Raw genomic sequence first — 10,845 nt, 5'->3', positions numbered from 1 at the left:
GGCCACTCCGAGCACCGAGGTGGGCGGGGCTAGGGGCGGGTCGGCAGACCGGGTGCCGCTGGGCTCCGCAGTTCCACGTGTGTCTCTCATGGTGGCCACGCCGAGCGCCGATGTGGGCGGGGCAAGGGGCGGAGCCCCGGACCGCGATCACCCAGCCTTTGTGCCCGCACCCACACTATCCTCTGCTCTCACTAACAGTGCGCCTCTTACTCCACCCCCCACCTTCTCCTCCTCCATGGCTGGGGTAACCCCTGGGGCAGCACCCAGCGCTATGGTGGGCGGGACAGGGGGTAGGACAGGGGGCGGGGCTCCTTGACCCTCTGGATTTGCGTGGCGATCGCCGGGCGCTTCCTCTGGGCTGCTGCATTATATAGCGCCTTGGCCTGCCGCAACTCCAGCAGGAGTTTCGCCAGTGCCACCTTCCCCTTTTCGTGGCACCAGAACATCTCCACCACCCGCTGGGAGAAAGCCTCCGCCGACTCGTCCGGGCCCCTCTCGGCCCATGGGGCACTCCCCTTGCTTCCCTTGGGCTTGCCAGTCACCTTGTTAGCCGATGCCGGCATGCTCACCGTAGCCGCTTCACGCTGGGACAGCCTCCCAGACCTGCTCACAGAGTCCTCCGATGGATCCATATTCAGTCCTCCGACCCCACCCGGCCCAGACCGGGAGGGCCGGAGCCCGGGGATGCCCCCCGACACCCCTGCCTCGGTCCTGGGAAAACGAAGAGGCAAGGGTCGGGCTTAGAAAAAAGTCCTAGTTGGAGCTTCCCAGGAGCTCCTCCACACAGCTCTCACTCAGCTAGGAACACAGGCCACACCTCCTCCACTTCCTGCTACCGTGGCTGCTGGCATGAGACTTGCCCTCCAATAGATCCTCATTAAAGGATTTAAAGTGTACTCATTCAAATTACAGAGCCTCGAAAGAGTCCTGTATTGTTATTTTTCGACACTAAATCACCGGGTCGGGAGTGGGTAATTTGCGCGCCTGCTGCCTTCCTTGGATGTGGTAGCCGTTTCTCAGGCACCCTCTCCGGAATCGAACCCTGTTTCTCCGTTACCCGTGGTCACCATGGTAGGCACAGAAAGTACCATCAAAAGTTGATAGGGCAGACACCCGAATGGATCGTCGCCGTCACGGGGACGTGCGATCGGCCCGAGGTTATCCAGAGTCGCAACGCTTACGGGGAGAGCGCAGCAGGGGGGAGGCCACGGAGGACCGTCCCGACGCCGCGCCCGGGACCCCGGATTGGTTTTCGTCTGATAAATGCACGCATCCCTGGCGGCCAGCGCTCATTTGCACGTATTAGCTCTAGAATTACCACAGTTGTCCGAGTCAACGGTTTGGAGCGATCAAAGGAACCATAACTGATTTAATGAGCCATTCGCAGTTTCACTGTACCGTCCGTGTGTACTTACACGTGCATGGCTTAATCTTTGAGACAAGCATATGCTACTGGCAGGATCAACCAGGTAGCCCCCCAACACGACTGGACCGCATCGAGGTTCGGGAGAGGAGAGGCCTGCGGGAAGAGAGGGCGGCGGAAGAGCCCCGTGGCGGCAGGGCGCCCGGACGGAACGGGTATAGGTAGGGCATGCGGCATCCAGGAGAGGATGTGGGATGGTGTGGGGCTTCCCTGGGGGGGCCGGGGAACGGAGCCCTCGCAGCACCGGGGACATGTGCGGGAGGAGCAGCTCGCTGTGCAGTGCGTGGTCCCGAAGCGGCAGGTGTCTGGAAAACACCCCTTGCACGGGGAGGGCGAGGTGACTGGCCTCCGGAGGATGCCACGGCCGCCCCCGTCTCACCAACCGCACCCAAGACGACACACAGGGTCGCTCGGGGAGATGGCGTGTGGGGGTGGGCCTATGCGGCGCCACCGTCTGGCTTAGACCTGCCTCCGCCGCGGGGGGTCCTCGACCCACCGGCGGGCAGGCACGAGGATTGGGAGAGGGGGGCTGGCCCTCGGGGTCCTCCGCGGCTCCGGCACTAACCCGGCGACGCGGAGGTTTCGGCCTGGCCGTGTCGGCTTCGCCCACCAGCGTAGTCCCTCTTCCCGCTCGTGCCCGTAACCTCAAAGGGATGCCCGAGCGGCTTTTCTTCCCAGGGCTGCTCCGCGCCCCGGGGGGCGGGAGCGCAGGGGAATCCCAGGTCGGCCTTTCACCGTACTCCCTACCTCTTGGCCCTCGCTCCTTCTCCCGTTCTCCATATAACCCCTCGGCTCTGGGGTTTCCACTCTCCCTCTCTCGCTCTCTCTCTCCTTCTCCCTGCCGAGCCGCCTGGGAGGACGAGGGTCGAGGGGGAAAGGCGACGGTCGGGCTGGGGCACACCGCACGGTGAGAACCCCCTTCGCCTGCCTCCACACCTCTGTCGTCCTCCCCACTGACGTAGGGGCTCGGGAAAAGACTGGAAATCGCGAAGCTTGGCAGTGGCGCGGAGACGCCACCCACCGCCGCCGCTATCGCCACCGCCGGGTACACATCTGGAAGAAAAGGGCCGCCCTCGGATAAGATCGTTGTGCATCCCCGCACAGGGAGCGATTCGGACGACGGGCCCCCACGCCTGGGTGGGTGGGCGCCCCGCCGTTAGCTCGTGTGGGTCGTCGGACCGCTGCCTTCGCTGGGGTCGGGTCAAACTCCCCACGGCTCGGCCACCTCCGCGGATGGGAGGCCAGCGTGCGCGCCCAAAGATAGGTGTCGAAAGCCCAGGGGTAGAGGAGGAAGGGGACCGCTCACCTTAAGCCGGCGCGGGCTCCAAAGCCCGGGCCGAGCGAGCGGCGCCACCTCCCCACCCGGGAGTGCTGCGCCAGATTGATCGGAGGAAGAGCAAGGGTGCGTGGAGGGACTTGCCCAAGTACGGAGGCTGCAAACCCCTGTCGTCGGGAGATACGTGCCCACGAGTCCTGGAAGCACGACTCGGGTACAGGCGCCCTTGCACGGTGAGAAACCCCTTCGCCTGCCTCCACACCTCTGTCATCCTCCCCACTGACATAGGGATCCGGGAAAAGACTGGAAAGCGCGAAGCTCGGCAGTGGCGCGGAGACGCCACCCACCACCGCCGCTGTCGCCACCGCCGCGGAGGCCGCCCTTTCTGACACGAGGGGCGGCGCGGGCCTCCGCTGGCCGTGTACGCATCTGGAAGAAAAGGGCCGCCCTCGGAGATAGTTGTGCTTCCCCGCACAGGGAGCGATTCGGACGACGGGCCCCCACGCCTTGGTGGGTGGGCACCATGCCGTTCGCACGTGCGGGTCGTCGGACCGCTGCCTTCGCTTGGGTCAGGTAAAACTCCCCACGGCTCGGCCACCTCCACGGACGGGAGGCGAGGCCGGCGTGCGCGCCCAAAGATAGGTGTCGAAAGCCCGGGGGTAGAGGAGGAAGGGGACTGCTCACCTTAAGCCGGCGCGGGCTCCAAAGCCCGGGCCGAGCGAGCGGCGCCACCTCCCCACCCGGGAGTGCTGCGCCATATCGATCGGAGGAAGAGCAGGGGTGCGTGGAGGGACTTGCCCAAGTACGGAGGCTGCAAACCCCTGTCGTCGGGAGATACGTGCCCACGAGTCCTGGAAGCGCGACTTGGGTACAGGCGCCCTTGCAGAGGGGGTACTGGATGTGGAACAGCACTGGGGTCAAAGCCACAAAATCATCCGCCCTCATGGAGCCTCTCCTCAGCCTAAAAATCCAAATTTTAGCCTTGAGGCGCCCCCATGTGGAGAACCAGGGCCAACGGGGGGGGGGTTCTGGCCAGGCTCACTTCAACCCAGGAACACCTCTCTGACTTGGAATAGGCGACCAGCAAAAGTCCCCCCACGCAGCTGCGGAAGCCTGGGTTCAGCCAATGTGCAGACCTCCAGCCAAACAGGGACTCATAGCTAAAACACGTGCCCGGGCCTACGGAGGTGAAAACCAGCTTAAATGAGTCGAAATGTGTCGGGGCTGAAAGGTACCTCTCTCTCATATATTCTGCCGGTGGTGTGCAAAACTGGGTCTTTGCATGGAGTGTCACCCTATACCCACTTTAGGGACGCATGCCAAAAAGTACCCGATCGCCTGGAACTGTCAGGCGGATTCGGCTCCCTGGAATTTCCTCATTCTGGTTCTTTTTCACTTTTTGTCTCTTTTTCGACATCTAGTGGGCAGGCTGCATTACTGCAACCGGGGACACCTCAAAATACTTGGAACTGGTGAGCCGATTCAATTTACCAACGTTTGGCAGGTCCTGGAAGTCAAAATTCTGACTTCTGAAAACGACTAAGTATGAAGGACTCATCGGGCGAATCGCTCTGGAACTGAAATCGGATGCGCTCACTCACATTTTCCCCTCTGTGGAAGTCTGACACAAGTTGAAAAATTTTCTAAGTCCACAAAATTTTTTTTTCAACTTTTTTTCAATTTTCCCCCCGTGGGATATATATTTTACCCACATATTTGGAGCCCTCCTGGGATGCCCTATAACATAGTATTCCCTCATTTAGAAAAATTTTCACAAAAAAGTGAAATTTTCAAAAAGTCAGAAATTTGCCAAAAAAATGACTAAGTATGAAGGACTCATCGGGTGAATCGCTCTGGAACTGAAATCGGTAGCGCTCACTGACATGTTCCCCTCTCTGGAAGTCTGACACATGTGTGAAAATTTTCTAAGTCCACAAAAATAATTTTTTCAACTTTTTTTCAATTTCCCCCCTGTGGGATATATATTTCACCCATACATTTGGAACACTCCTGGTGTACCCTCACACATATTTCCCCTCTCTATAGAGGAAGACTGGGGGGCCTCAGCCCAAAATTCTGGAACTGTTTCTGGACACCGCAGCACTATTAAGCCCTCCACCGACTACCACAAGGCGAATATTAAGCCCTCCACCGACTTGCACGGGGGCGACTATTAAGCCCCCTTCCGAATACATCTACTCGCGGGCGGAGGCTTTTTGGCGTGGTGGGTTCGCGGCCCGGCAGCTCACAATGTGTCCCACATCGGTCATAGCTGTCGCTGCCAAGGAGGCTTGTGATTTGTTTTGCAAAATCTGAGTTTGAGAGCAGCCTATGAAACCAGCAGCCTTACGGCGTGGGGGGGTTGATCAGGCCCCTTTGGCATCAAGGGTTCCTTAGGAGGGGAGACAAACTCCTTGGGAGGGACAAAAGCTTGTTTCGAGGGATGGCTTTCAATAGATCGCAGCGAGGGGAGCTGAGAGGCCTGTGCGGGGACCTGTACGGGAAAAGCGGCTCGCTGTGGGGTGCATGGTCCCGAAGCGGCAGGCGTCTGGAAAACACCCCTTGCACGGGGAGGGCGAGGTGACTGGCCTCCGAAGGATGCCACAGCCGCCCCGTCTCACCAACCGCACCCAAGACGACACACAGGGTCGCTCAGGGAGATGGCATGTGGGGGAAGCCTATGCGGCACCACCGTCTGGCTTAGACCTGCCTCCGCCGTGGGGGGTCCTCAACCCACCGGCGGACAGGCATGAGGATTTGGAGAGGGGAACTGGCCGTCAGGTTCCGTCGCGGCTCTGGCACTAACCCAGCGACGCGGAGGTCGCGAGGGTTGTTATCGGCCTGGCCGTGTCGGCGTCACCCTCCAGCGTAGTCCCTCACACCCGTAACCTCAAAAGGATGCCCCCACGCGTGGGTGGGTGGGCACTCCGGCGTTCGCCCGTGCGGGTCATTGGACCGCTGACTTTGCTCGGATCGGGTCAAACTCCCCACGGCTCAGCCACCTCCACGGATGGGAGGCGAGTCCGGCTTGCACGCCCAAAGACAGGGTTCAAAAGCCCGGGGGTAGAGGAGGAAGGGGACCGCTCACCTTAAGCCGGCGCGGGCTCCAAAGCACAGGTCGAGCGAGCGGCGCCACCTCCCCACCCAGGAGCACTGTGCCAGATCGATCGGAGGAAGAGCAGGGGTGCATGTAGGGACTGGCCCACGTACGGAGGCTGCAAACCCCTGTCATCGAGAGATATGAGCCCACAAGTCCTGGAAGCGCAACTCGGGTACAGGCGCCCTTGCAGAGGGGGTACTGGATGTGGAACAGCACTGGGGTCGAAGCCACAAAAGCATCCGCCCTCATGGAGCCTCTCCTCAGCCTAAAAATCCAGATTTTAGCCTTGACGGCACCCCCATGTGGAGAACCAGGGCCCGCGGGGGGGGGGTCTGGCCAGGCTCACTTCAACCCAGGAACACCTCTCTGACTTGGGATAGGCAACCAGCAAAAGTCCCCCCACGCAGCTGCGGAAGCCTGAGTTCAGCCAAGGTGCAGACCTCCAGCCGAACAGGGACTCATAGCCAAAACGCGTAGCCGGGCCTACGGAGGTGAAAACCAGCTTAAATGAGTCGAAATGTGTCGGGCCTGAGAGGTACCTCTCTCTCATATATTCTGCCGGTGGTGTGCAAAACTGGGTCTTTGCATGGAGTGTCACCCTATACCCACTTTAGGGACGCATGCCAAAAAGTACCCGATCGCCTGGAACTGTCAGGCGGATTCGGCTCCCTGGAATTTCCTCATTCTGGTTCTTTTTCACTTTTTGTCTCTTTTTCGACATCTAGTGGGCAGGCTGCATTACTGCAACCGGGGACACCTCAAAACACTTGGAACTGGTGAGCGGATTCAATTTACCAACGTTTGGCGGGTCCTGGAAGTCAAAATTCTGACTTCTGAAAACGACTAAGTATGAAGGACTCATCGGGCGAATCGCTCTGGAACTGAAATCGGATGCGCTCACTCACATTTTCCCCTCTCTGGAAGTCTGACACAAGCTGAAAAATTTTCTAAGTCCACAAAATTTTTTTTTCAACTTTTTTTCAATTTTCCCCACGTGGGATATATATTTTACTCACACATTTGGAGCCCTCCTGGGATGCCCTATAACATAGTATTCCCTCATTTAGTGGAAATTTTCACAAAAAAGTGAAATTTTCAAAGAGTCAGAAATTTGCCAAAAAAACGACTAAGTATGAAGGACTCATCGGGAGTCGAAATGTGTCAGGGCTGAGAGGTACCTCTCTCTCATATATTCTTCCGGTGGTCTGCAAAACTGAGTATTTGCATGGAGTGTCACCCTATACCCTCTACAGGGACACTTGCAAAAAAGTGTCCCATCGCTTGGTAGTGTCACCTGGATTCGGCTCACAAGAATTTCCTCATTCTGGCTCTTTTTCACTTTTTGCCTCTTTGGCAACATCTAGTGGGCAACCGGGGACAGTTTTTCAACTTTTTTTCAATTTTACCCCCGTGGGATATATATTTCACCCACACATTTGGAACTCTCCTGGGGTACCCTCACACATATTATTCCCTCATTTACTGGATATTTTCCCAAAAAAGTGAAATTTTCAAAAAGTCAGAAATTTGGCTGAAAACGACTAAGTGTGAAGGACTCATCGGGCAAATCGCTCTGGAACTGAAATCGGATGCGCTCACTGACATTTCCTACCTCTCTGGAAGTTTCCTGCACACAGATATTTCCCATAAGCTAACCTCGCAAACCAAATGTCTGAAAATTAGGTTCCTCTCATATAGCGCAATAGAACAAACGTATATGAGATAGGTTAGGTTTTTTCCGTCAACGCTGCTGATGCTTTTCAACCGTGCAGGTGGCTGCCTTATGGGTGCCTCAACCCCTGTGATGCCGTATAGAAGATACGGAGGAATATATCCAGGTTTGAATATTTCCAGCAGCACTACAGGTGATTTGCACCCGTGCGAGCGACTCATCACCTGTTACGCGAGAGCAGTGATTAGCCCCTAGAGCGGAAACTAATCAGCCGAGCGGCTGATGCAGCCTGGATGTGTGCGGCAGAAATTCAGATCACCTCCGCTGCAGATGCAAGGACTTTAAAGCTCAATTTGACTGTGGGAAACGTGTCGCTATGAAGCGGTAAGTAGAAGTTATTCGTCGCCCACATATAGGAGAATGTAACCGCCACAACAGGCTGCGGCGGACCCCATGTTGCACGGTTGTAAAACCGCAGTGAACGTTTGTGTTGCTTATTTCCCCACATCCACCAACGTACACCGCTGACTTCCCCCGTGTGCCACAGGGTGACGAGATATCTGTCCACACATCTGAGAAGGGTGTGCATGAGGTCCGAAAGCGTCTCGGAGATAAAAAAAAACTTGGCTATCGCCAAAGATCGACTTAGACTTGTCGCGGTTAAGGGCACAGCTATACTATTCAGCGAGCTCAAGCCTCTGCAATCCCTGGAAGATGTGGTAGCATTTGCCGAAAGCCGTGGGTATTTTATAGTAAACAAACCTACATTTCAGTTAGAAAACATACCGCTGACCTCTGTAGGACAGACCCAGGCGCCAACAGACTGTTTGCACCCATGCTACGTGCCCCCTGTGGAGTCATATTCACATATGATGGACGCGCCTGTCCCTGAACAGTCTGCACACAATTTTGAGGGAGCCCCATGCCCCGAGTCGGACCTCATTGAGGCCATGGATGGCAGCACACAAAACATTCAGTCTAGGCAATGGAGAAACGAAAGCTCCCTGGCTAGAACGGCCGCCGGCTTGTATATGCGTCACTCAGTGAATAGCCCCATGTAGAAGAGCTTCCGCACATATTTGACAGTAACCCGTGGGGTCCCTAATTGTAACCAGGAGGTATCGAATGTTGCGCGGTTTCTTTTCTTTATCAACCCAAGATTTATAACTCTGGAGTACTTAACCAAACCAACAAAAGTGAATGATTTTTTTAAAAAACTCAGCAGCCTCAAACTATCGAACCAGACCTCCCTCAAAATACTGAAGCACATTCGGCGATTCACCACTTATCAGATGAGGGGCACACAACTGAGCATAGAGAATCCTCAGCTATAACAGGGCGTGTGAGGTGTTTATGAACTTTACGGAGGACCTGCGTAAGACGTTGTACAGGGGAGTCTGCCAAGACTCAGTGAGCAAGAGGTACCCAATATTCTGAGAGATTTTTACCAAACATTGGCTGTTGGGTAAAAAAGTGCTATAACTGTATTTCATCCCACAGGTACGATACGCTGATGAAGCCCTCCAAGACACCGAATGACTGCCAGAAAATACTGGACGAAGCAAGACCTACATTTCTAGCGAGCATAGAGAATGTCCAGGACGGGGGATCAGAAGAGGACCGAAGGGAAGTTATTCTGTACCTCCAGGCCCTTCTGATTCTAAGACACCTCCAAAGGCCAGGTGTTGTTCGCAATTTGACCGTAAGTAGTGTTAGTCTGCATGGGCAGCGGTCATTGCGGAACCGTCTCAATCATCTCCCTTCTTTTTACACCTTAGGTTTCAGAGTGGAACGGGAGGACCTATCACATGTACCGCGGTGTTCGAAAGACGATTGTCGGTGTGAAAACACACAAGTGTGCATCCACTCAAGTAGCATCGTTCGTGCTTTCAGAGGAAGAACATTCGGTAAGGTTTCTACAAGCCAGGGGACCCGGGCTACCCGACTCCACATGGGGTTGAAACCCCTCTGTTGTCCCCATGCAAAACTCGTTTGAGGTATACCCTCTGGCTCGAGATTAAGTTTTTTTTTCTTTTTCAGTGGTTCAAAGTCTATGCAGAACATATCAGACCTGTCATTGCTGCTGGCCGAGAAATCGCAAACTTTTTTTTGACGTGTACCGGGAAGGTCGTAATGAACCCATCCGCTGCTCTCCGGCGTTATCATGAAAGGTGGGGGAAGAATATCCAGTGTAAATTATCATATGCAGCTACAGGCACTGATTGTTTTTCCTCCACAGCTACAGCCTTCCACATGTCACCAGCCATTTTGTACGACGTGTATGTGAAACGTGGACTCTCTCACGATATTCCGAAAAACACTTATTCGCACGATATCTGGTCCACACAAATGGTATGGCTGAGAAAGTTTACCAGGAGAAAGCACTTGTGGATATGTGTCGTGCCCATGAATTGGTAATAAATTCGGGGCAGGCTGTTGGAGACGACAGCCAGGCTGATGGAGCCGAAAGGCTGGCTGATGGAGACGACAGCAAGGTTGATGGAGACGACAGGCGGGCTGATGGATACGACAGCCAGGCTGATGGAGCCAACAGGCTGGCTGATGGAGACGACAGCCAGGTTGATGGAGACGACAGGCGGGCTGATGGATATGACAGCCAGGCTGATGGAGCCGACAGGCTGGCTGATGGAGACGACAGCCAGGTTGATGAAGACGACAGGCTGGCTGATGGAGACGACAGCCAGGTTGATGGAGACGACAGGCGGACTGATGGAGACGACAGTCAGCCACCTGTATTGGCCTCCCCCAGTCATTCAGAGAACCAGCAAGCAGACAATATGGAAATCATGAGGCTGATAGCGAAGCCTATTGAGAGGCTAGGCTTAAACACCTTTCGGCTCATCCCAATTAGGTGCACCAAACCAGTGTAAAACTGAGAAAAATTACAACCAATAATAAAGTCATTCAAATGTTCGTCTGCACTTTTATTCCAACCGTAGAATACACGGCCTACCACCGTCCACGGGCTGGGGCCACTATTAGAAGGACTCGGGCCCCCGAGCGACGCCGAGGTGGTCCGGTCTCCCGTATGCCACATTTCCCGACGCCCGCCGGACGGACAGGGATTCAGCACTGGGCTCTTCCCTCTTCACTCGCCGTTACTGAGGGAATCCTGGTTAGCTTATTTTCCTCCGCTTATTAATATGCTTAAATTCAGCGGGTCGCCACGTCTGATCTGAGGTCTTTAGTCTGGTCTGCGAGCGTGAGCTTCCACGCCGCCCCAGGCGGCTACCCCCCAACCCCTGGAAGCTCTGGAGGCAGCCCTGTGTCTCCACAGACAGCCTCACGGCACGCTCTGGGTCGGGGCGGAGGGTAACCGGGCGGGTGGGTCTAGCCTTGGGGGGACGTAAGGG

Source organism: Phyllobates terribilis, unplaced genomic scaffold (assembly GCF_046119375.1).
Source record: "Phyllobates terribilis strain yellow unplaced genomic scaffold, ASM4611937v1 Scaffold_25__1_contigs__length_18738178, whole genome shotgun sequence".
NCBI classification, from domain to species: Eukaryota; Metazoa; Chordata; class Amphibia; order Anura; family Dendrobatidae; genus Phyllobates; species Phyllobates terribilis.
Note: the sequence above shows the minus strand (reverse complement) of the source record.